The sequence below is a fragment of the Triticum urartu genome, chromosome 5A, assembly GCF_056163025.1.
Source record: "Triticum urartu cultivar PI428250 chromosome 5A, HENAU_Tu73, whole genome shotgun sequence".
NCBI lineage: Eukaryota > Viridiplantae > Streptophyta > Magnoliopsida > Poales > Poaceae > Triticum > Triticum urartu.
In genome coordinates this window covers 114,004,030-114,028,866 of record NC_141877.1, presented here as the reverse complement: position 1 = coordinate 114,028,866, position 24,837 = coordinate 114,004,030, and the positions used below count along the sequence as shown (strand labels likewise).

General features: G+C 44.0%; 1 pseudogene; it reads left to right on the top strand.

Annotated features, from left to right (window-relative positions):
- Positions 1 to 4,976: 4,976 nt before the first annotated feature.
- The window catches only part of LOC147970506 (uncharacterized), an 81,308-nt pseudogene continuing 61,447 nt past the window's right edge, over positions 4,977 to 24,837 (top strand).

The window sequence follows — 24,837 nt, the reverse complement described above, 5'->3', positions numbered from 1 at the left end:
ACCAAATACAAATAAAAATATTTCACATAGTTTTGCAAACGAATAAAAGAAGATACATCTATTGGTTGCCAACATGAGTCCACATATGCTTAACCAAATCATTTTGCAGTTGTATGTAAGTTTCTCAATCACGCATATTTTCATGAAACTGAGTGAACTGCTCAAATGTTGCCGCTATTCCATGCTGAGGCACAACATTCTCACCCTGAAACTGAAAGTCTTGATTGTACAGACGTTCCGGGCGCTCGTCTTCTACGATCATATTGTGCATGATCACACAAGCAGTCATCACCTCTCATAGTTTCTGCGTGCTCCAAGTATTAGTAGGATACCGAACGATGCCTCATCGAGATTGCAAAACACCAAAGGCACGCTCGACATCCTTCCTAGCACTCTCTTGCTCTTGGGCAAATCTTTTCCTTTTTTCTCCGACAGGGTTGGCTATTGTCTTGACAATAGTGGTCCACTTAGGATAGATACCGTCACCCAAATAGTACCCTTTGTCGTAGTTGTGGCCGTTGACAGTAAAGTTCACCGGTGGGCTATTGCCTTCGGCAAGCCTAGCAAACACCGGCGAGCGCTGAAGCACGTTGATATCATTGTGTGATCCAGCCATGCCAAAGAAAGAGTGCCAGATGCAGAGATCTTGAGACGCCACGGCCTCTAGTATGACAGTGCAAGCCCTGACATGTCCCTTATACTGCCCTTGCCAAGCAGAAGGACATTTCTTCCACTCCCAGTGCATGCAGTCTATGCTGCCAAGCATCCCCGGGAAGCCCCTGCTGACATTCATCGCCAACAAAACGGGTTGTATCTTCAACTGCCGGCTCTCTCAAGTATTCAGGGCCAAACGCAGCAATCACAGCCTTACAGAACTTATACAGGGACTCTAGGCATGTAGACTCGCTCATACGGACATACTCGTCAATGAGATCACCGGGCACTCCGTATGCAAGCATTCGGATGGCGGCAGTGCATTTCTGATAAGAGGAGAAACCAATCTTGCCGACGGCATCCTCTTTGCACTCGAAGTAGTCATCATAGCCGACCACTCCCTCTCTAATACGGTTGAAAACATACCTACTCATACGGAACCGGCGGCGAAATTTGTGATGTTTGAACAACGGGTTTGTTGTATCAAAGTAGTCCTTTCAGAGAAGAAAATGCCCGCTCTCTCGGTTGCGATTCAACGCCGGAAGGTGGCCCGGAATGGGGCCATGAAACAACGGCCGCTGGCTGTTGAGGTGGTGATGGACCAACACGGCAGTCAATATCTTCTCCTCGTCGTCGGACGACAAATCGTCAGAGTCACAAAGGAAATTGTGGAAAAAGAACTTGTCGGCGGAGTCCATTTCGTACCTTGGCAAACTGTCGAACCGCTTGCGGGCGTCGATGAAGGAGACGGCCGGCGAGGGGAGTCGCGGCGCCCACAGACCAGCTAGCTGTTGGGGAACGTAGTAATAATTCAAAATTTTCTACGTATCACCAAGATCAATCTATGGAGTCATCTAGCAACGAGGGAGGAGTGGATCTATATACCCTTGTAGATCGCGCACGGAAGCGTTCAAGAGAACGGGGTTGATGGAGTCGTACTCGTCGTGATCCAAATCACCGATGATCCTAGCGCCGAACGGATGGCACCTCCGCGTTCAACACACGTACGGAGCAGCGACGTCTCCTCCTTCTTGATCCAGCAAGGGGGGAGGAGAGGTTGATGGAGATCCAACAGCACGACGGCGTGGTGGTGGAAGTAGCGGGATTCCAACAGGGCTTCGCCAAGCGCTGCGGGAGGAGGGAGATGTGTCATGGGAGGGAGAGGGAGGCACCAGGGCTTAGGTATGGTTGCCCTCCCTTCCCCCCACTATATATAGGGCCAAGGGAGAGGGGGGCGCAGCCTTGGCCCTTCCTCCAAGGAAGGGTGCGGCCAAGGGAGGAGTCCCTCCTCCCCAAGGCACCTCGGAGGTGCCTTCCCCCTTTAGGACTCTTCCTCTCCCTTGATTCTTGGCGCATGGGCCTCTTGGGGCTGGTGCCCTTGGCCCATATAGGCCAAGGCGCACCCCTACAGCCCATGTGGCCCCCCGGGGTAGGTGGCCCCACCCGGTGGACCCCCGGAACCCTTTCGGTGGTCCCGGTACAATACCGGTGACCCCGAAACTTGTCCCGATGGCCGAAATAGCACTTCCTATATATAATTCTTTACCTCCGGACCATTCCGGAACTCCTCATGACATCCGGGATCTCATCCGGGACTCCAAACAACTTTCGGGTTACCGCATACTAATATCTCTATAACCCTAGCGTCATCGAACCTTAAGTGTGTAGACCCTACGGGTTCAGGAGACATGCAGACATGACCGAGATGTTCTCCGGTCAATAACCAACAGCGGTATCTGGATACCCATGTTGGCTCCCACATGTTCCACGATGATCTCATCGGATGAACCACGATGTCAAGGACTTAATCAATCCCGTATACAATTCCCTTTGTCTAGCGGTACGATACTTGCCCGAGATTCGATCGTCGGTATCCTGATACCTTGTTCAATCTCGTTACCGGCAAGTCTCTTTACTCGTTTCGTAACACATCATCCCGTGATCAACTCCTTGATCACATTGTGCACATTATGATGATGTCCTACCGAGTGGGCCCAGAGATACCTCTCCGTTTACACGGAGTGACAAATCCCAGTCTCGATTCGTGCCAACCCAACAGACACTTTCGGAGATACCTGTAGTGTACCTTTATAGTCACCCAGTTACGTTGTGACGTTTGGCACACCCAAGTATTCCTACGGTATCCGGGAGTTGCACAATCTCATGGTCTAAGGAAATGATACTTGACATTAGAAAAGCTTTAGCATACGAACTACATGATCTTGTGCTAGGCTTAGGATTGGGTCTTTGTCCATCACATCATTCTTCTAATGATGTGATCCCGTTATCAATGACATCCAATGTCCATGGTCAGGAAACCGTAACCATCTATTGATCAACGAGCTAGTCAACTAGAGGCTTACTAGGGACATGGTGTTGTCTATGTATCCACACATGTATCTGAGTTTCCTATCAATACAATTCTAGCATGGATAATAAATGATTATCATGAACAAGGAAATACAATAATAACTAATTTATTATTGCCTCTAGGGCATATTTCCAACACTAGCTGCCCTGCCAGCGTCTGACGAGCGTACCGGTCGGATGTGGCAGGGGCGGCGAGGCGGCTTCTTGGAGACGGGCGGCTGTGCGGTGGGGGAAGCGGCGGTGGGAAGCAGTTTGCTCCCCGGCGGCAAAAACGGCGGCGGAGGACGACAGGGGGGGAGGGGGCGGCGTTGCTGGGCGGATGTGGAGGCGGCGGCAGCTGGAAGAGTCGCCGAAAAAATGGACGGCGACGTCGGCGACGGAGGAGGCGGGAGGGTTGCTTTGTTGGCCACAGGATGAGACGGGAGGCCAATGTGCCACAGACTAGTGGGCCCAAGGACAGGAGCAGACGAGCGTGTGCGCGTCCGTCGCGTGTCCGCACCGACGCAAATCAGGCTAAAAAATGAGTCGGGAATGAATCGCCCGCGGACGAAAAACGGACGCGCGTTCATTTGAGTCGGTTTTTGTGCCGCGCCGATTCAAACGGACGGTCACGAATAAAATGGGTCGTCTCATTGAAGTTGCTCTTACAGTGTGAATGAATCCAATCACAAATTGGAAGTAGTTTATCCAGAAGGGAAAATCCCACCTATACCCATATGAATTTGTGTACAAACAAGCCTAGAAGTAATATTTTGCATCCCCATTATAGCGGATGACGATTCACTCCATGCCTGGCCACGAGCGTGCCTTCCTCACGAACTCATGCCTGGCCACGAGCGTGCCTGAAAACTATCTGAGACTTGTTTGGATAAGACTTGTTTGAATAGTAACCTGAGCGTTTGACAGCATGCCTGGCCTGGAAAAGTTTGTCGTCGTCATTAGCCTGGGTAAATCCAGGCACCACCATTAGCTTGAGGCCAGGCCATCGATTTTACAAGCCTGGTGCGTGCCTGGATATGAATTAGGGTTAAAATATTCTGATGAGCCAGTGGGCTCCATAATGGTACGTGTTCTTGCTCCTATAAAATATTCCCCAATGCTTTTCCAGGTCAGGGCATCAACCAAACGACATTCCCTCAGGCCAGCCTGAACAGGCCTGGAGTAGGTGCTCGTGCTCTCAGTCTCAGGCCTGTTTCAGGCATTGACGTTTTCCAGGCACCGTGGACAGGACACAAACCAAACAGGCCCTTAAAGTTGTCAAAAGGCAGACATGTCCCAAGCACGAAGCGTTGGGGTACACGTACTAGTACTAGCTCTGAAAGAAACTAGTCGGCGGAGATTCGATTAAACAAAAGGTGCCGCTGGGCCTGCCTCTGCCCTGCACTAGGCCGTGTCCTCACGTTCCGGTGCCCTATGCGTGCGCGTGCCGACCTGCTCGGCTCCAGGGCAGTCAGGCTACAGACATTGCAGTGCACAGATCTGCACGCTCATCTTGCACAGTGTCGATGAACAGTACATTTTTAAAAGTTTTATGGCGCCACCTACGTATTCTGCAGTACAGATGGAACTGGTAAATCCATGCAACGGAGTACGGCGAAAGGGTGGAGGCTGGGAGGTTGATCTTCATCGAGGTATGAGCTTGTCCAGCCGCGCCCCTAATAGATCCTTTAGACAATTTTTTAGTGTCGGCGAGTGAAAATCGGCCCAATAACACCCCATGAGTCCGTTTTTCATCGGGTTGGGACGAAATATCAGCCGGCGCACCCGAGCCGAACCCGGCATGCTGGGGGAGCGACTCGGAGTGCCGGCACAAGCGAAAAGGGGCATGGGACCGCTCTGTCGGCGAGTTGAGACCCTTTTCCCGCCGTTTCTTCCCGCTTTCCCCTGGCTTCTCTCTCATTCTCTCCATTCCTCGCGCCAATCTCCTCCTCCTTCCCTCCTAGCCAGCCGCCATGCCGCCGAAGAAGTACATGCTCCCCCGCGCCACGACGGCTGCGACCGCCGCCGCCGTCCAGCCGAAGCAGAGGAAGCCGAGGGCGCCGCTGTCCAAGCCCCCGGGCATGTTCAACGCCGACTGGAAGGCGGAAGTTCGCTGTCAGGAGGCTGTCACCACCGACCGGTGGAACAGGGCCAACGCCAAGAAGGCCCGGGACAGCGCGGCGCTCGCGGCTGCGGCGGCGGCGGATCAGGCGGAGCGCTCGGTCGAACAAGCCGAGGCGGCTCACGTGGGGATGATGAATCCACCTGGCGGCCACGCCCAGTACGCGCCCTGGAGCCAGCCAAGCGTCGGTCCTCCGGCCGGCTTCTCGTCGTCACCGCAACCCTGGGGCTGCACGCCATCGCCGGGCTACGCCGACGGGAACGCGCACGGCGGGTTCAACCCCAACATCACCTTCCCCCATGGTCACTCGGCCCAGCGCACGACCTCGCCCGCCTTCGCCGGCGTGCAGTACCCTCCGTACACCTCACCGCCGGCCTACGCGTCCTCCCGACGCCTCCTCTCCGCCGTGGCGCGCTGCCCTTCTCACAAGCTTCCACATCGCATCTCGACGACACTGATGCGGCCGAAGCCGACATGGACGACATCATCACGACAGGCTCGGCCGCCGCCGCCGCGTCCCCCGGGTTCACTACCCAAGACGGCACGATGGACCACAACGGCGACATGGACGGCGAGCTCGAGTACGGCGAGGAGGAGCCGGAGGAGGAGGAGGATCCGGCGCCAGTTTCGGCGAGGAAACCCAAGAAGAAGAAGGGAGCCGCTAGGACCGGCGAGCCGCGCATCAAGTGGGCGTCCAAGGAGTAGGAGTGCCTCGCCGAAGCGTGGAAAGTCGTCTGCTTCGACCCGATCACCGGCACGAACCAGAGCATCGAGGCGTATTGGGAGCGCATCAAGGCCGAGTTCGACGAGCGCATGCTCGTCGACCCCTACTTCGAAGGCATCTACATGCAGCGTGGGTCGAATGCAATGGCGAACCACTGGGGGCTCATCCAATCGGCGTGCAACAAATGACATGGGATCGTCGAGGAGATCGCGGCCTGCCCGGAGAGCAGCGCCAGCATTGAGGATCAGGTATGGCACGCCGGTCTCCCACTTATTTTCGCCGTGCGCGTTCACCAACTATTTGTTCCTCGGCGCAGCTGCTGCGGATGTTTGCCATGTATCGCCAGGACAGCAGCGACCAAGACTTCAAGTACCTTCACGTCTTCAAGCGGATCGAGAAGTGCAAGAAGTTGGCCGATATCCGGCGCACCCTCGCCAAGGCCAAGGAGACCTACAAGCCGGACGCGCCGGCATCGGGCGCCCCGAAGGCAACAAAGGGACCAAGAAGGGGAAACACGCCGACTCGGCTACCGCGCGAGTGCAGGAGTCCATCGAGCATTGCCTCGCCGATGCACATGCCCGGGCCGCCCTGCATGAAGAGAAGACCGAGGCGCGGTGTGATAACCCACAAGTATAGGGGATCGCAATAGTTTTTAAGGATAGAGTATTCAACCCAAATTTATAGATTCGACACAAGGGGAGCCAAGGAATATTTGAAGATATTAGCAGCTGAGTTGTTAATTCAATCACACATGGAGATTAATTATCTGCATCAATATGATCAGTAGCAAAATAGTTTGATAGTTTTGATAGTAGTGACAGCAGCAACGGTAACAGTAACAATGATAGCAGTAATTTGTAACAAGTGTAACAGTGATGATAGCGGTAGTAACTTAGCAGAAACAATAAAGATAAATTCGTAGGCATTGGATCGATGACTTGTTGGATGATATTCGTCACGAGACAGTTATAACCTAGGGCGATATGGCACTAGCTCCAGTTCATCGATATAATGTAGGCATGCATTCCGTAAATAGTCATACGTGCTTTATTAAAAGAACTTGCATGGCATCTTTTGTCCTACCCCCCTGTGCCAGCGGGGTCCATATTGGAAACTAAGGGATATTAAGGCCTCCTTTTAATAGAGAACCAGAACAAAGCATTAACACATAGTGAATACATGAACTCCTCAAACTACGGTCATCACTGGGAGTGGGCCCGGTTGTTGTCACTCCGGGGTTACCGGATCATAACCGTAGTAGGTGACTATAACTTGCAAGATCGGATCTAAAACATGGATATAATGATGAATTCATAAACGGTTCAGATCTAAATCATGGCACCCGGGCCCAAAGTTACAAGCATTAAGCATGGCAAAGTCATAGCAACATCAATCTAAGAACATAGTGGATACTAGGGATCAGCCGTAACAAAACTAACTCGATTCCATGATGAATCTCATCCAACTCCTCACCGACCAGCGGGCCTACGAAGGAATTACTCACTCTCGGTGGAGAGCATAATGGAATTGCCGATGGAGAAGGGTTGGTGATGACGAAGAACAAAGACCCCCCTCCCCGGAGCCCCAAACGGACTCCAGATCTGCCCTCCCGAGAAAGAACAGGGCTTGGCGGCGGCTCCGTCTCGTGGATCGTGATAATTCTTTCTCCCTGATTTTTTCTAGAATAATGTGAATTTATAGTATCAGGGGGGTCATCAGCGGGGCCACCAGGTGGGTACAACCCACATGGGCGCGCCAGGAGAGGGAGGCGCGCCCTGGTGGGTTGTGCCCACCCAGGGGCCCCTCTCCGGTGGGTATTGGTTCCAGAAATTCTTATTATTGGTATAAAAAATCCTCAGAAAGTTTCGTTCCATTCTGAGAATTTTATTTCTGCACAAAAACAACACCATGGTAGTTCTGCTGAGAACAGCGTCAGTCCGGGGTTAGTTTCATTCAAATCATGCAAATTAGAGTCCAAAACAAGAGTAAAAGCGTGAGAAAAAGTAGATACGTTGGAGACGTATCAACTCCCCAAGCTTAAACCTTTGCTTGTCCTCAAGCAATTCAGTTGATAAACTGAAAGTGAGAAAGAAAAACTTTTACGTACTCTTTTGCTCTTGTTTGCATAAATGAGCTTAAACAACACACATGTTTTCAGCCAACATTATAACTAATCATGTCAACAATAACTCTTAAAGATTATAATTATTCATATCAATGACATAATCAGCTAGTGAGCAATAATAAGATATCTTAAACAACAACACGTTGTCGAAAAAACATGATATAATATGACAATAATGGTATCTCGCTAGCCCTTTCTGAGACCGCAAAACATAAATGCAGAGCACCTCCAAAGTTCAAGCAGCGACTAAACATTGTAATTCATGGTAGAAAAGATCCAGTCATGATGCATCCAACATTAGCTATACACAATGCATAAATCATGGCCGCTGTGCTCTACTCAGTTTCTGACGCTTGTTTATAGAAGGTGATGACACAACATAAAAGTAAATAGAAAGTCCCTTTGCAGAGGGAAGCAGTGATTTGCAGAGGTGTTAGAGCTCAAGTTTTAAAATAGAGATAAATGATTATTTTGAGACATGCACCCTTCTTATTCACTTCACGACCACCAGTTATCAACATCTTCCATGCTAAGCACGCTAGTGGCGGTCCCCAAGCGGAAAGTAAAGGTCTTGACTCCATTGGGAGTTTTTGTTTGATTATGTAAGAGATGAACTTTTTTTGTATTTTATAGTTTGGGACTGGGCATCCCTATCACTGCCCATTTCCTCGTGCGGTAGTGAGTGAATAGACACTCGACCTGAGGATAAATGCTTAGCACGGAAGATATCGACCACCTCCTGTCATTCCGTGAACGATCTAGGCACACAAAATAAATAATTTTTTTAGAAGTTTTTAGAGGTGACACATGCAAATTTACTTAGGACGGCAGGGTAATACCGTATATAGGTAGGTATGGTGGACTAATCTGGAATAACTTTGGGTTCAAGGTTTTTGATGTACAAGCAGAATTCCCACATAGTACAGGCAAAGGCTAGCAATTTAAGATTGGGAAGCGGCCAGCTAGAGAGCAACAACGATCATAACCAGGCATTATGCATAAGTAACATTGGACACTAGCATGAGTAGGATATGAACACCATGAACATAAATATTATAGAGGCTATGTTGGTTTTGATTCAACTACATGCATGAACATGTACCAAGTCAAGCCACTTGAACATTCAGAGGAGGATACCATATCATCATACTACATCATAATCATTTTAATGCTATGTTGATATCCAAGATAAATCATTAACTACCAGCTAATGATGCATGGCATGAGAAACTATAATCTCTAATTGTCATTGCAAACATGTTTAATCATAATGGGCTGAAGCATTGGCACTAGGTTAAACATATTTACACAGACAGGACAAGTCGAGTTCATACCAGTTTCTCTTTGCCCGGCCTGTTCATCAAATGTCATCATTATTGCCTTTCACTTGCACGACCAAATGATAGGAAAATAATAATAGTGCAAGAGTGCCATGACTAAGCTGGAATCTGCAAACATTTTATTCAACAGGAGAAGACAAGGTAAAAAGGGTTCTTATTAGTTCAACAGTTATTCATATGAGAGCCACTCAACATTTTCATCGTGGTCTTCTCCTCGGTACAACTCGAATAAAAAGAAAAGAAATTCAGAGAAACACACTGAAATATTTTTGGAGTTTTTGGTTTTCTTCAACAAGCAAATAAAAAGCAAAAACGAGAAAAACTATTTACACGGGAAAGCTCCCAACAAGCAAAAGAAGAACAAGGAAATCTTTTTGGGTTTTCTTTTTAGTACTACTACTAAGCATGCATAGAAAGTAAATTACTATAACTATTTTTTTTGTTTTTTCTAAAGTTTTTCAAACACACAAGAAGAAAGCAAGAAAATAAATGCAAGCATGGATGATACAATGAAAAAGTGTGAACACCGACAAATAGAATTGTATGTATGAATGTAAAATCGGTGGAAAACACGTACTCCCCCAAGCTTAGGCTTTTGGCCTAACTTGGTAGTCGATTAGTAGCCTGGAGGGTAGTAGTCGGCGTGGTAGCTCACGGAGGCTCTCGGGGCGGAGGCCTTAGCAGGCCGTGCCGCTAACACTACTGCGTTGTGAGCTCGGGCCTCGCTCTCAAGAACAAAATATCTTTCCTTGCTGTGATAATCAAAAAGAGTAGGCGCAGGCAAATATGTGTCCACAATATTTGATTGGTTAAACAACAAATTATAAGTGAAGTTATCAGCCCCCCCCCCCTTGAGAATCTTATGCTCCTTAAAGGCATCAAAATCTAAATAACGAGTGGGTAGGATAGGGTCAAAGGGCAAAGGTGAAACACCAAGTCCTCGTGCTAAACGTTTGGCATAAATTCCACCATAGAACCAGCCACTTCTGGCGTTATGCTGAAGTCTACGTGCAACAATCGCTCCAAGGTTGTAATTCCTTTCACCAGTGAGAGCGGTGTGAATGAGGCTCAAGTCTGGTGAACAAAGTATGCTATAGTCTTGCTTGCCTACTATGCATTTCCCATTAAATAATGCAAGGTACTGAATTGCGGGAAAGTGAATGCTCTTTATTCTTCCTTGCCTTACTCCCCTATTTTCATCGTAACAAAGGCTAGTCAAGAAGGTCTCATACTCAACCTTTACTGGCTCATCAAGCGAACCCCAAAATGGAAGTTTGCAATGGTAAGCAAAATTTTCTAGTGGAATAGTAAATGGTTCGTCATAAAGCATAAACAACACCCTAGACTCACGTGAAAAATATTTAAATCCTTTGACAAATGATTCAGTGAGAAGATGGCACTGTTCACACTTATCTGAGAGGCAGGGACCGATACCGGCATTATGAACATATTGCTCAAATTCCTCTTTGATGCCCACCTGCATCATATACTCATCACAAGGCCATAAGCATGTTTTGATGGCTGCATCTCGTGTGGAACTTTCACTTGGTTCAATGTAAGACCGGCGGGCAGAACTGTCACTAGAGGATGCCCCCGAGGATCGTCTCCTCAAAGAACTCCTTTCAAATAGGTTCATTATGTCTGCCTACAATTTTCTGAAAATAAAAGTTTTGGAGTGACAAAAATTTGTCAACAAAACCTTGTAAGATTGATAGCAACTCACTACAAAAAAATACACTTCCGTGATAATACGTGTTTGTCACAGTAGGTCGCATTTTGTGTCATGCATGTACATCCATGAAGATTTTATGACAGAATCAAGATAGTCATACCTGTGCTGTCGTAGAAGTGTTCCATGACATTACCAAAATTATCATCACGGAAGTGTCCACTTCCATGACGATAAATCCTGCGTCACAGAAGTGCTTTCGTCAAGGGTGACTGACACGTGGCATCCATCGTAACGGAACATCGTTAAGCTACCGGGTCGGGTTTTGGATCCGATAACCCATTAACAGCCCCGACCAATGGGGATTTTCCACGTGTAAAATCATCATTGGCTGGAGGAAACACGTGTCGGCTCATCGTTGGGACAGATGTCATCCACTCATTGGACAGAAGGCGCCTATGATACGTCGACACATGGCACGACCCAACAGAGGTCCATTCCTGTGAAAAGGCCGGCCCATTTGACTTGGTCAAAAGGTGGCGGGCCGGCCCATGTAAAGCCTGTTAATGGTCTGTTCGCATATAGCCCATTTACAGCCCGCTAACCCAAGGCCCGTTACGCCCTATCCGAATTAGGCCCAGTAGCGTCATCTGGGCCACCCAATATGATTCCAGCCCATTTTCACTTCTGGCCCATGTATGGCCCATGATATCTTTCAGCCCATATGAGGCCCTATGTAACTCTTGGCCTGTTAACGGCCCGTGGTGAAACTGGCCCGTAATGAATAGTGTATCACTTTACACCCATTAACGGCCCGTGGTGAAACTGGCCCGTAATGAACAATGTTATTCCGTTGGGCCGTTTCCAGCCCATGTTATCTTTCGGCCTTCTCAGAGCCCATTTATTCTTGGGCTCATTTCCAGCATTCGTTTACTTACGGCCCGTTACTGTCATTTTCTGCTTGTGGGCCAAATTCAGCCCGTGGTTACAGTCGGCCCGTTTATGGTCCGTTAATACATTGGGCCATTTTCATAGCGTCATCAAATACGGCCTATTAACAATGGCCCGTTATGGTCGGCCCATGAACGGACGATTCCAACTCTATCCTGTTTACGGCCATAACGCGGCCTGTTTGGCCCATGTTTGGCCAATCGATCATTTGGCCTGTATAAGGCCCATTGATGATACGGCCCGCAAAAGGCCCATTGTTTCTACGGCCCGTAGAAGGCCCATTGTTTCTACGGCCCGTAGAAGGCCCACTGTTTCTATGGCCAGTAGGAGGCCTAGTGTCACTACAGTAAATATTAGCCCATGGTTATTGTGGCCTAGTTTTAAAAAATAGGTTATTGCAGCCACTAGCTAACCCCGGAAAAAGAACTGCAATGACTACAAGTAAACAAATAAACAAGACAACAAGGAAATAAATAAGCAAGCAACTAACGCTAGGCTATCACGGCTATTACACATATTACATCCACTTGGCATCAAAGTTCGCCACCAGTGCAAATATAGGGAACAAAGTAGCATATCATATACACTGGTTGTCAAAGTTGGCGACCAGCGCAAATAAATGCCGCAGCAAAACAAATCCAGAACTGAAACCACTTCAGAATATCTCAAGAAACAATATCCTGGGTACCCATAATGCTGGCAAGATGCTTAGCAAGCTTATTAACTTTCTCTTGTTTGGCGCTTAAATCCTCCAGCGCTTGCTGTTGCACCAGAAAATATGCATCTGAATTCTGCAGGGACTTCCTCAGTCCTTCAGCTTCCTGTCACAGCACATCTGATCGATGTCTTTCAACTTGAAGTTGAGACTCAAGAAGACAAACTGATTCAGGCAACGAGTACGAAGAGCTTGTGCCAGCAGTAGTGGCCAGTAACTCAAACACTACATCAAGACAGGACTTTCGGGTTCCCTCACTGTCGTCAAGATAGTTTTTATCAGCCTTCTTGGAGACCAACAAGGTTGTCTCACTATCTTAAACCTTATCTGCATTACTTCCTTTACCATTGGATAACGCGGTACTGTTCTCCAATATTTTGTCCGCATTCTAAAAGAGAAACAAGCAGACACATCACATGTTTACCATGTTGTATATGAAACTCATTTTGGTAAATGAGTTCAGTAGTAAAGTGGATAGGATAACATCATGAAACAAACATATATCTATGTACCATGGTCACTTATGGTCTATATCATTCTAGTTTTTGTTGCCAAATCAAGATAGAGACACAGTTCAAATAATATTTGTTGAAGACAAAGCAGAATAGACAAAATATAAGTGTGGGTAACTATAGAGCAATAACAACACTTGTAATGTGCATGACATGAGAACATAACTATTTATTCAATTGAAACTGAAATCAACATAGAGCAGGTTACAACAGCAAACCAGTTAAGGAAACAGGTTTAAAACATACCTATTGCGCCATTGGAGTTTCAATTCCATCCTTCAAATTTGAAAATAGTTGGTATGAGTAAATATAGTAATGTAAGAGCAAAGGAGTATGAACCATAGCTACAGAACCTGACCTGAGAACAAATCTTATTCTCCTTTAAGCGTTGACTTGGGATTCGGAGTGGTGGTCCTCGTGCTTTGGGCGCTGCAGTTCCCTTACTAACTGCTCGTGTTTGGGTGCTCTGTGGTGGAGACGGTGCTGTGTCAACTGGAACTGGGTTACTATCTGCCGGGGTTGGGGTTAGAAGGGGTGTAGCTGGTTCTCTGTCCAACTGGGTAGGGGTACAATCTGCGAGAGTCTGGGTTATGTGTGGTGGATCTAGTCCTTGGGCAAGTACAACCGTGGTTCTATCTGCATCAACTGGTAGCACTATCTTTTCTGAAGACCGTGTTGTTACTCCCTTAGATACTGCCATCACGCTCTTCAATTCAAATGGCTGATAAACAACAAAAGTAATTGAAAGTATAGACATTGTATGATAGACAGGTGCAATGGATAGTGGGGAATAAAAGAGGGCATGAAATAATTCATATTTATGTTGTCTAACCAAACAGGATAGCATGACACAATTTCACATATATGATGGCTAACTAAACAGGATAGCATGACACAATTTCACATTATGATGGCTAACTAAAAAAGATGGAAAGACATAGTTCAAAATATGAGACTATGTAAACAGGATGACATGACATAACTATATAATGTGTTTATTAAATAGGTTGGCATGCCATAATTCACATACATTCACGGATAGAATGCCATAATTCAAAATATGATGATTGTAAACACTAAATAGGATGAGATGATATAACTATATGATGTCTTTATTAAATGGGTTGCCATGCCATAATTCAGATAGATGATGTGTATGTACTATGTAAACATGATGGCATGATATAATTCAAATATATGATTTATATAGTAAGCAAGTAAGCAGATGGCAATCCATATATGATGTAAAAACTAAGCAATGCAAGACAACATGCATGACATGGGTAATATAACCCTGCCAAGTTTGAGCATAGACCTCAGGGGGGAAATAGGACTGGTCATCAGTCTCTGAATCCTCCTCTGAGGAGCTCTCTGTAACCAGCAAGATGTCTGCTTTAGCAGGTAGCATTGTCTGCTCTGAATACCTTGTTTTCACTCCAGATACTTGCATCACCGCTTCAAATGGCTGATGCACAGGAAGAGTAGTTGAATATACAAACGTTGTCGACAAATGGAACACGTAATACAAAAAAATGATCGCATGATATAATTCACATACATGATGATTGGCTAAACAACATGGCATTGCATAATTCACATATATAATGCCTTTGCAACAAGATAGCATTGTATAATTCACATATATAATGTCTTGCAACAAGATGGCAATGCATAATTCACATATATGGTAATTAGACACTGAACAGGTGGCATTCACACAAAGCATGTCTAAACTAATCAAATGACATAGCAATGCGAGACACCATACGCATCATATGAGCAACATAACCCTGCCAAGTTAGAGCATACACCTCGGGGGGGGGGAGGAATAGGACTGGTCATCTGTCTCTGAATCCTCCTCTGAGGAGCTATCCGTAACCAGTGAGATATGCGCTTCGTCAGATAGCATAGTCTGCTCTGAAGACCTTGTTTTCACTCCAGAATTTGCCATCACCGTGTCAAATGGATGATGCACACGGAGAGCAGTTGAATGTACTAACATTGTTAACAAATGTAATATGTAACGAAAAAAAGGATGGCCTGATATAATTTACATATAAGATGACTGGCTAAGCAGGATGGCATTGCAAAATTCACATATATGATGCCTGGCTAAACAATATGGTGTTGCATAATTCACATAAATGATGAATAAACTAAACAGATGGCATTCGCACAAAGGATGTCTAAACTAAGCAGATGACATATTTGATGTATAAAGTAAGCAATGCAAGACACCATATGCATGATATAACCAACATCAGCATGCCAAGTTAGAGCAAACACCTCAGGGGGTAAATAGGAGTTGTCTTCTCCTTCTGAACCCCCCTCAGAACATATATCTTCCTCCCGATTACAATCTGAAATGCATGGAGGGGGGGCTGCCTTTGCGCCTACCATGGAGCGACGTCTGCATGAAATTTTATTGCCACGCAAGGCTCGTCTCTTTTGCTCTACATGTTCAGTTCCATTGTTTACAATAACTGTCATGCATAGGAATAAAACATAGTGAGATTATGTAAGGAGTGCATGCAGAAATCCAGAGTGATGGTAGCAACCTGTGGATAGACCCAAAACCAATAATAGGAGGCAGATAATGGTTTTAGTTAAAAAATACAGATAATGGCTTCTTTACCATTTGTTTCCCACCCAACATGAAACTCATAGTAGACACCGGAGATTAACTAGATAGTAGATAGATACTATTGATAGCGGCCCCGATATGTACCCCACAACCATTTAAAAACTCAAGTTTGACCATTAGTTTGGAGTTGACTCAGAGTCTAATCGGTGAATAGGATGATAAAGTAGCATGTAATATTAAGCGGTGCATAACATAAGCAGACACGAAAGAGTGCGACCTCTCTTGCGGACCCGTGTAGTCCTCGAGGTCATCTGCTCGGTTGATGATGGTAATGCAGTTTTCATGGCTGCCAGTGGCGGGGAAGAAGATCTGAGGCGGTGAAAGACAGTCTGGAGGTCGGATCCCTGCTGTGCTGGACCCTTCTCTCGTTGGAGCAGCTGAGCTGGGGTGGACGACGGCGCAGCAGGAGCGGGATGATACGTCCATTTTGCATCATGCTTTTATATCAATATTTAGTGCATTATGGGTTGTTATTACACATTATGTCACAATACTTATGCCAATTCTCTCTTATTTTACAATGTTTACATAAAGAGGGAGAATGCCGACAGCTGGGATTCTGGGCTGGAAAAGGAGAAACTATTAGAGACCTACACTGCACAGCTCCAAAAGTCCTGAAACTTCACGGAAGATGTTTTTCAAATATATAAAAAATACTCAGCGAAATAAACTCACCCGGGAGGCCACAGCCTACCCACGAGGGTGGGGGCGCGCCCTACCCCCCTGGGCGCGCCCCCTACCTCGTGGCCCCCCTGGTGGCCCTCCGGTGGCCATCTTCTGCTATATGGAGTCTCTCGATGAAAAAAAATCATAAGCCATCTTCTCGGACGAAACTCCGCCGCCACAAGGCGGAACCTTGGCGGAACCAATCTAGGGCTCTGGTGGAGCTGTTCTGCCAGGGAAACTTCCCTCTCGGAGGGGGAAATCATCGCCATCATCATCATCAACGCTCCTCTCATAGGGAGAGGACAATCTCCATCAACATCTTCATCAGCACCATCTCACCTCAAAACCCTAGTTCATTTCTTGTATCCAATTCTTGTCTCTAAGTACAGGATTGGTGCTAGTAGGTTGCTAGTAGTGTTAATTACTCCTTGTAGTTGATGCTAGTTGGTTTAATTGGTGGAAGATCATATGTTCATATCCTATATGCATATTAATACCCCTCTGATTATGAACATGTTTATGCTTTGTGAGTAGTTACTTTTGTTCCCGAGGACATGGGAGAAGTCTTGCTATTAGTAGTCATGTGAATTTGGTATTCGTTCGATATTTTGATGAGATGTATGTTGTCTTTCCTCTAGTGGTGTTATGTGAACGTCGACTATATGACACTTCACCATTATTTGGGCCTAGAGGAAGGCATTGGGAAGTAATAAGTAGATGATGGGTTGCTAGAGTGACAGAAGCTTAAACCCTAGTTTATGCGTTGCTTCGTAAGGGGCTGACTTGGATCCATATGTTTCATGCTATGGTTAGGTTTACCTTAATACTTTTGTTGTAGTTGCGGATGCTTGCAATAGAGGTTAATCATAAGTGGGATGCTTGTCCAAGTAAGGGCATCACCCAAGCACCGGTCCACCCACATACCAAATTATCAAAGTACCGAACGCGAACCATATGAACGTGATGAAACATAGCTTGACGATATTCTCATGTGTCCTCGGGGGCGCTTTACATCATATAAGAGCTTGTCCAGGCTTGTCCTTTGCTACAAAAGGATTGGGACACCTTGCTGCACTTTATTTACTTTTGTTACTTGTTGCTCATTACAAATTATCCTATCACAAAACTATCTGTTACCACTTATTTCAGTACTTGCAGAGAATACCTTGCTGGAAACCGCTTATCATTTCCTTCTGCTCCTCGTTGGGTTCGACACTCTTACTTATCGAAAGGACTACGATAGATCCCCTATATTTGTGGGTCATCAAGACTCTTTTCTGGCGCCGTTGCCGGGGAGTGAAGCGCCCTTGGTAGGTGGAATTTGGTAAGGAAAAATTTATATAGTGTGCTGAAATTTACTGTCACTTGTTACTATGGAAAGTAATCCTCTGAGGGGCTTGTTCGGGGTATCTTCACCTCGACCAGTAGAGCAAAGAGTTGCTCCTCAACCTACTGAACCTACTGAAAATGAAAATGAAAATGAAAATGCTTGCTTTGAAGTTCCTGCGGGTATGATAGGAAAACTGCTAGCTAATCCTTTTTTAGGAGATGGAACAAAACACCCTGATGAACATTTGATATATGTGGATGAAGTTTGTGGATTATTTAAGCTTGCAGGTGTACCCGTAGATGTTGTTAAGAAGAAGGTCTTCCTTTTATCTTTGAGGGGAGATGCATCGACATGGTATAGGCTATGTGATGATATGAGGTCTTGGAATTACAACGATTGAAATTGGAATTTCATCAGAAGTTTAATCCTATGCATCTTGTTTATCATGATCGCAATTATACATATAATTTTTGGCCTCGCGAAGGAGAAAGCATCGCTCAAGCTTGGGGGAGGCTTAAATCAATGTTATATTCATGCCCCAAACATGAGCTCTCAAGAGAAATGATTATTCAAATTTTTTATGCTCGGCTTTCTGGTAACAATCGTACCATGCTTGATACTTCTTGTGCTAGCTCTTTTATGATGAAGACTATTGAATTCAAATGGGATTTATTGGAAAGAATTAAACGCAACTCTGAAGATTGGGACCTCGACAATGGTAAGGAGTCAGGTATGACACCTAGTTTTGATTGTGTTAAATCTTTTATGGATACCGATATTTTTTGTAAATTTAGCACTAAATATAGACTTGACTCTGAGATAGTAGCTTCTTTCTATGAATCTTTTGCTACCTATGTTGATCTCCCCAAGGAGAAGTGGTTTAAATATCATCCTCCCCATAGAAGTAAAAGTAGTTGCACCTATTAAAGTTGAAGAAAAGACTATCACTTATAATGATCCTATTGTTCCTACTTCTTATGTTGAGAAACCACCTTTCCCTGTTAGGATAAAGGATCATGCTAAAGCTTCAACTGTAGTTCGTAAAAGCCATATTAAAACATATACACCTCCTGAGCAAGTTAAAGTTGAACCTAATATTGCTATTGTTAAAGATCTCTTGTCTCATGATATAGATGGGCATGTTATTTATTTCTGTAATGAAACTGCTAGAATTGCTAAACCCTGTGATAAAGATAAACCTAGACCTGTGGTAGGCATGCCTGTTATTTCTGTTAAAATAGGAGATCATTGTTATCATGGCTTATGTGATATGGGTGCTAGTGCTAGTGCAATACCTATTAGCCTTTATAGAGAAATTATGCATGATATTGCACCTGTTGAGTTAGACGAAATTGATGTTACAATTAAACTTGCCAATAGAGATACTATTTCACCGATGGGAATTGTTAGAGATGTTGAAGTCTTGTGTGGGAAAACTAAATATCCTGCTGATTTTCTTGTTCTTGGTTCCCCACAAGATAGCTTTTGTCCCATTATATTTGGTAGACCCTTCTTGAACACTGTTAATGCTACCATAGATTGCAAAAGAGATGTTGTTACTATCGGTTTACATGATATGACTCATGAATTTAATTTTTCTAAATTTAGTAGACAACACCGTGAAGAAGAATTACCTAGTAAAGATGAAATTATTGGTCTTGCTTCTATTGCCGTACCTCCTAGTGATCCTTTAGAACAATATTTGCTAGACCATGAAAATGACATGTTTATGAATGAAAGAAGGGAATTAGATGAAGTATTCTTTAAACATGAACCTATTCTGAAAAACAATTTACCTGTTGAAATCCTAGGGGATCCTCCTCCACCCAAGGGCGATCCCGTGTTTGAGCTTAAACCGTTACCTGATACTCTTAAATATGCTTATCTTGATGAGAAAAAGATATATCCTGTTATTATTAGTGCTAACCTTTCAGAGCATGAGGAAGAGAGATTATTGAAAACTCCGAAGAAGCACCGCGCAGCTATTGGGTATACTCTTGATGATCTTAAGGGCATCAATCCCACTCTATGTCAACATAAAATTAATTTGGAAGAAGATGCTAAACCAGTTCGTGATCATCAACGCCGACTGAATGCTAAAATGAAAGAAGTGGTAAGAAAGGAGATACTAAAGCTCCTTGAGGCAGGTATAATTTATCCCGTTGCTGATAGTCAGTGGGTAAGCCCTGTCCATTGTGTCCCTAAGAAAGGAGGTATTACTGTTGTTCCTAATGATAAAGATGAATTGATTCCTCAAAGAATTATTACAGGTTATAGGATGGTAATTGATTTCCGCAAATTAAATAAGGCTACTAAAAAGGATCATTACCCCTTACCTTTTATCGATCAAATGCTAGAAAGATTGTCCAAACATACACATTTTTGCTTTCTAGATGGTTATCTGGTTTCTCTCAAATAGCTGTGTGAGCCAAAGATCAATCAAGGACTACTTTTACATGCCCTTTTGGTACTTTTGCTTATAGACGTATGCCTTTTGGTTTATGTAATGCACCTGCTACCTTTCAAAGATGCATGATGGCTATATTTTCTAACTTTTGTGAAAAGATTTGTGAGGTTTTCATGGACGACTTTTCTGCCTATGGATCTTCTTTTGATGATTGCTTGAGCAACCTTGATCGAGTTTTGCAGAGATGTGAAGAAACTAATCTTGTCTTGAATTGGGAAAAGTGCCACTTTATGGTTAATGAAGGTATTGTCTTGGGGCATAAAGTTTCTGAAAGAGGTATTGAAGTTGATAAAGCCAAGGTTGATGCTATTGAAAAGATGCCATGTCCCAAGGACATCAAAGGTATAAGAAGTTTCCTTGGTCATGCCAGTTTTTATAGGAGGTTCATTAAGGACTTCTCAAAAATTTCTCGACCTCTGACTAATTTATTACAAAAAGATATACCATTTGTTTTTGATGATGATTGTGTAGAAGCATTTGAAATACTTAAGAAAGCATTGATCTCTGCACCTATTGTCCAGCCACCTGATTGGAATTTACCCTTTGAAATTATGTGTGATGCTAGCGATTATGTTGTAGGTGCTGTTCAAGGACAAATAGTTGATAAGAAACTAAATGTTATTCAATATGCTAGTAAAACTCTAGACAATGCTCAATGAAATTATGCTACTACTGAAAAAGAATTCTTAGCAGTTGTATTTGCTTGTGATAAGTTTAGACCTTATATTGTTGATTCTAAAGTAACTATTCACACTGATCATGCTGCTATTAAATATCTTATGGAAAAGAAAGATGCTAAACCTAGACTTATTAGATGGGTTCTCTTGCTACAAGAATTTGATTTGCATATTGTTGATAGAAAAGGAGCTGAGAACCCCGTTGCAGACAACTTGTCTAGGTTAGAAAATGTGCTGATGACCCACTACCTATTGATGATAGCTTTCCTGATAAGCAATTAAATGTCATAAATGCTTCTCATACTGCTCCATGGTATGCTGATTATGCTAATTACATTGTTGCTAAGTTTATACCACCTAATTTCACATACCAGCAAAAGAAAAAGTTCTTCTATGATTTGAGGCATTACTTTTGGGATGACCCACATCTTTATAAAGAAGGAGTGGATGGTGTTATTAGACGTTGTGTACCTGAGCATGAAGGGGAACAGATCCTACGCAAGTGTCACTCCGAAGCTTATGGAGGACACCATGCTGGAGATAGAACTGCACATAAGGTACTGCAATCTGGATTTTATTAGCCTACTCTCTTCAAGGATGCCCGTAAGTTTGTCTTATCTTGTGATGAATGACAAATAATTGGTAATATTAGTAGACATCAAGAAATGCCTATGAATTATTCACTTGTTATTGAACCATTTGATGTTTGGGGTTTTGACTATATGGGAGCCTTTCCTTCCTCTAATGGATATACACATATTTTAGTTGCTGTTGATTACGTTACTAAGTGGGTAGAAGCTATTCCAACTAGTAGTGTTGATCATAACACTTCTATTAAAATGCTTAAGGAAGTTATTTTTTCCAAGATTTGGAGTCCCTAGATATTTAATGACTGATGGTGGTTCACATTTTATTCATGGTGCTTTCCGTAAAATGCTTGCTAAACATGATGTTAATCATAGAATTGCATCTCCTTATCACCCTCAGTCTAGTGGTCATGTAGAATTGAGTAATAGAGAACTCAAATTAATTTTGCAAAAGACTGTTAATAGGTCTAGAAAGAATTGGTCCAAGAAACTTGATGATGCATTATGGGCCTATAGAACTGCATACAAAATCCTATGGGTATGTCTCCGTATAAAATGGTTTATGGAAAAGCATGTCACTTACCTCTCGAACTAGAACACAAAGCATATTGGGCTATTAAAGAACTCAATTATGATTTCAAACTTGCGGGTGAGAAGAGGTTATTTTATATTAGCTCACTTGATGAATGGAGAACCCAAGCCTACGAAAATGCCAAGTTGTTTAAAGAAAAAGTTAAAAGATGGCATGACAAAAGGATACAAAAGCGTGAGTTTAATGTAGGTGATTATGTACAGCTATAGAACTCTCGTTTAAGATTTTTTGCAGGAAAACTTCTCTCTAAATGGGAAGGTCCTTACATTATCGAGGAGGTCTACCGTTCCGGTGCCATAAAAATTAACAACTTCGAAGGCACAAATCCGAAGGTGGTGAACGGTCAAAGAATCAAACATTATATCTCAGGTAATCCCATAAATGTTGAAACCAATGTTATTGAAACCGTAACCCCGGAGGAATACATAAGGGACACTTTCCGGAACATTTCAGACTCCGAAAAGGAATAGGTATGTGGTACGGTAAGTAAACCGACTCCAAAACAGTTTTAAGGCAATATTTCTCCGTTTTGGAATATTTAGAAAAATAGAAAAATAAGCAGCAGTCCGGGAAGGACACGAGGGCTCCATGAGGGTGGAGGGCGTGCCCTACCCTACTGGGTGCGCCCCTACCTCGTGGGCACCTCTTGTGCTCTCCGGACTCCGTTTTCGTACACAATATGTATTTTGGTCGATAAAAATTCATTATATAATCTCCCGGGGGTTTTGACTCCCGTATCACGCAACTATATCCTGTTTGTGTTTCGAGCTGTTGCTGCTGCAGATTTGAGTAGGATGTCTTCGCAAGAGTCAGTCGGGGAGAGCCGGGTGTCTCATCCGGCACCGAGATCAACGACAAACAATCATGTTGACCCCTTTGTGCCAGCAACGGAGGAAGAGATGGAGGCTGATTTGAAGAGGATAAATGCCATGGAAGAGGATCAAGAAGTCACTTCCCACCTCCAAGCTGGATTCACAATGGGAGAATTGCAGAGCTCAGCTATTCCAAACTCGGTTATCCCTTCCAATGTTAGATTTCTTTCTTATGAGAATATGAAAAAGAGTGTCACTGGTTCTCCCGCAGCTATGCAGCACCCTTGGATGTAGGGAGCTTTGGCTGTTATAGGAAAACTCCGAAAGGAAATAATGGACCTCAAGAAGCAAGTCAACAAGCTTGAGGAGGAGAATCGTATCTTGAGGGGCATCATCGCCAAGAACATCACATCACCATCCCCGAAAGGAGAGACATAATCACATGGGTATGGGCACTCCACTTGGCAACTGCCAAGCTTGGGGGAGTGCCCCGGTATCTTATCACCATCACTTTTATCTTTACCGTTTTTCTTAGTTCGATCCTTTTGGTAATATCTTGATCTAGTAGAATAAAAGTTCTTAATGTGATCTAGTTGTGAGTTCTGCTTTATTATCCTTCTATGTAATCGAGTCCGTGAGCTATATAATAAAGATTAGTGTTGAGTCAAGGGCTTGATTATTTTGCCATGATTCTAAGTGAATAAAAGAAAAAGAGGAAGAAATAAAAAGAAACAAAGAGATCATGTGAATCTTATGGAGAGTAGTGAGCTCACATAGAAAGAGTATTATGAATAAAAGTTGTTGAGGGTTGACGAACACAGTTTTGGTCATCGTTGCAATTAATAGGAAGTAATAAAGAAAGAGAGGTCTTCACATATAAATATACTATCTTGGACATCTTTTATGATTGTGAGCACTCATTAAAATATGACATGCTAAAGAGTTGACATTGGACAAGGAAGACAACGTAGTGGGTTATGTTTTCTTACATCTGAGATGAATTATATTATATTGGATCTTCCAACATGATGAGCTTGCCTTTCCCCCTCATGCTAGCCAAATTCATTGCACCAAGTAGAGATACTACTTGTGCTTCCAAATACCCTTAAACCAGTCTTGCCATAAGAGTCCACCATATCTACCTATGGATTGAGCAAGATCCGTCAAGTAAGTTGTCATCGGTGCAAGCAATAAAAATTGCTCTCTAAATATGTATGGTTGATTGGTGTGGAGGAAATAAGCTTTATACGATCATGTGATATGTAAGTAATAAAAGCGACAGACTGCATAATAAAGGTCCATATCACAAGTGGCAATATAAAGTGACGTTCTTTCGCATTAAGATTTTGTGCATCCAACCATAAAAGCGCATGACAACCTCTGCTTCCCTCTGCGAAGGGCCTATCTTTTACTTTTATCTCCTACATTACATAAGAGTCATGGTGATCTTCACCCTTCCTTTTTACATTTTATCCTTTGGCAAGCAAAATATGTTGGAAAGAACCTGATATATATAGCTAATTGGACGTGGGTTTTCATAAACTATTATTGTTGACATTACCCTTGAGGTAAAAGGTTGGGAGGCAAAACTATAAACCCCTATCTTTCTCTATGTCTGATTAAAACTCCATACCCATAAGTATTGCGTGAGTGTTAGCAATTGTGAAAGACTATATGATAGTTGAGTATGTGGACTTGCAGAAAAGCTCTTATACATTGACTCTTCCCTATGTTACAATAAATTGCAATTGCTTCAATGACTGAGATTGTAGTTTGTTAGTTTTCAATGAAGTTTACAATTTATACTTGATATTGTGATTGAATTATTACTCTAGCATTAGAGATTATATGACAAAGAATTATATGAGTTGCTTTTCTAAGAATGATCATGATGCCCTCAT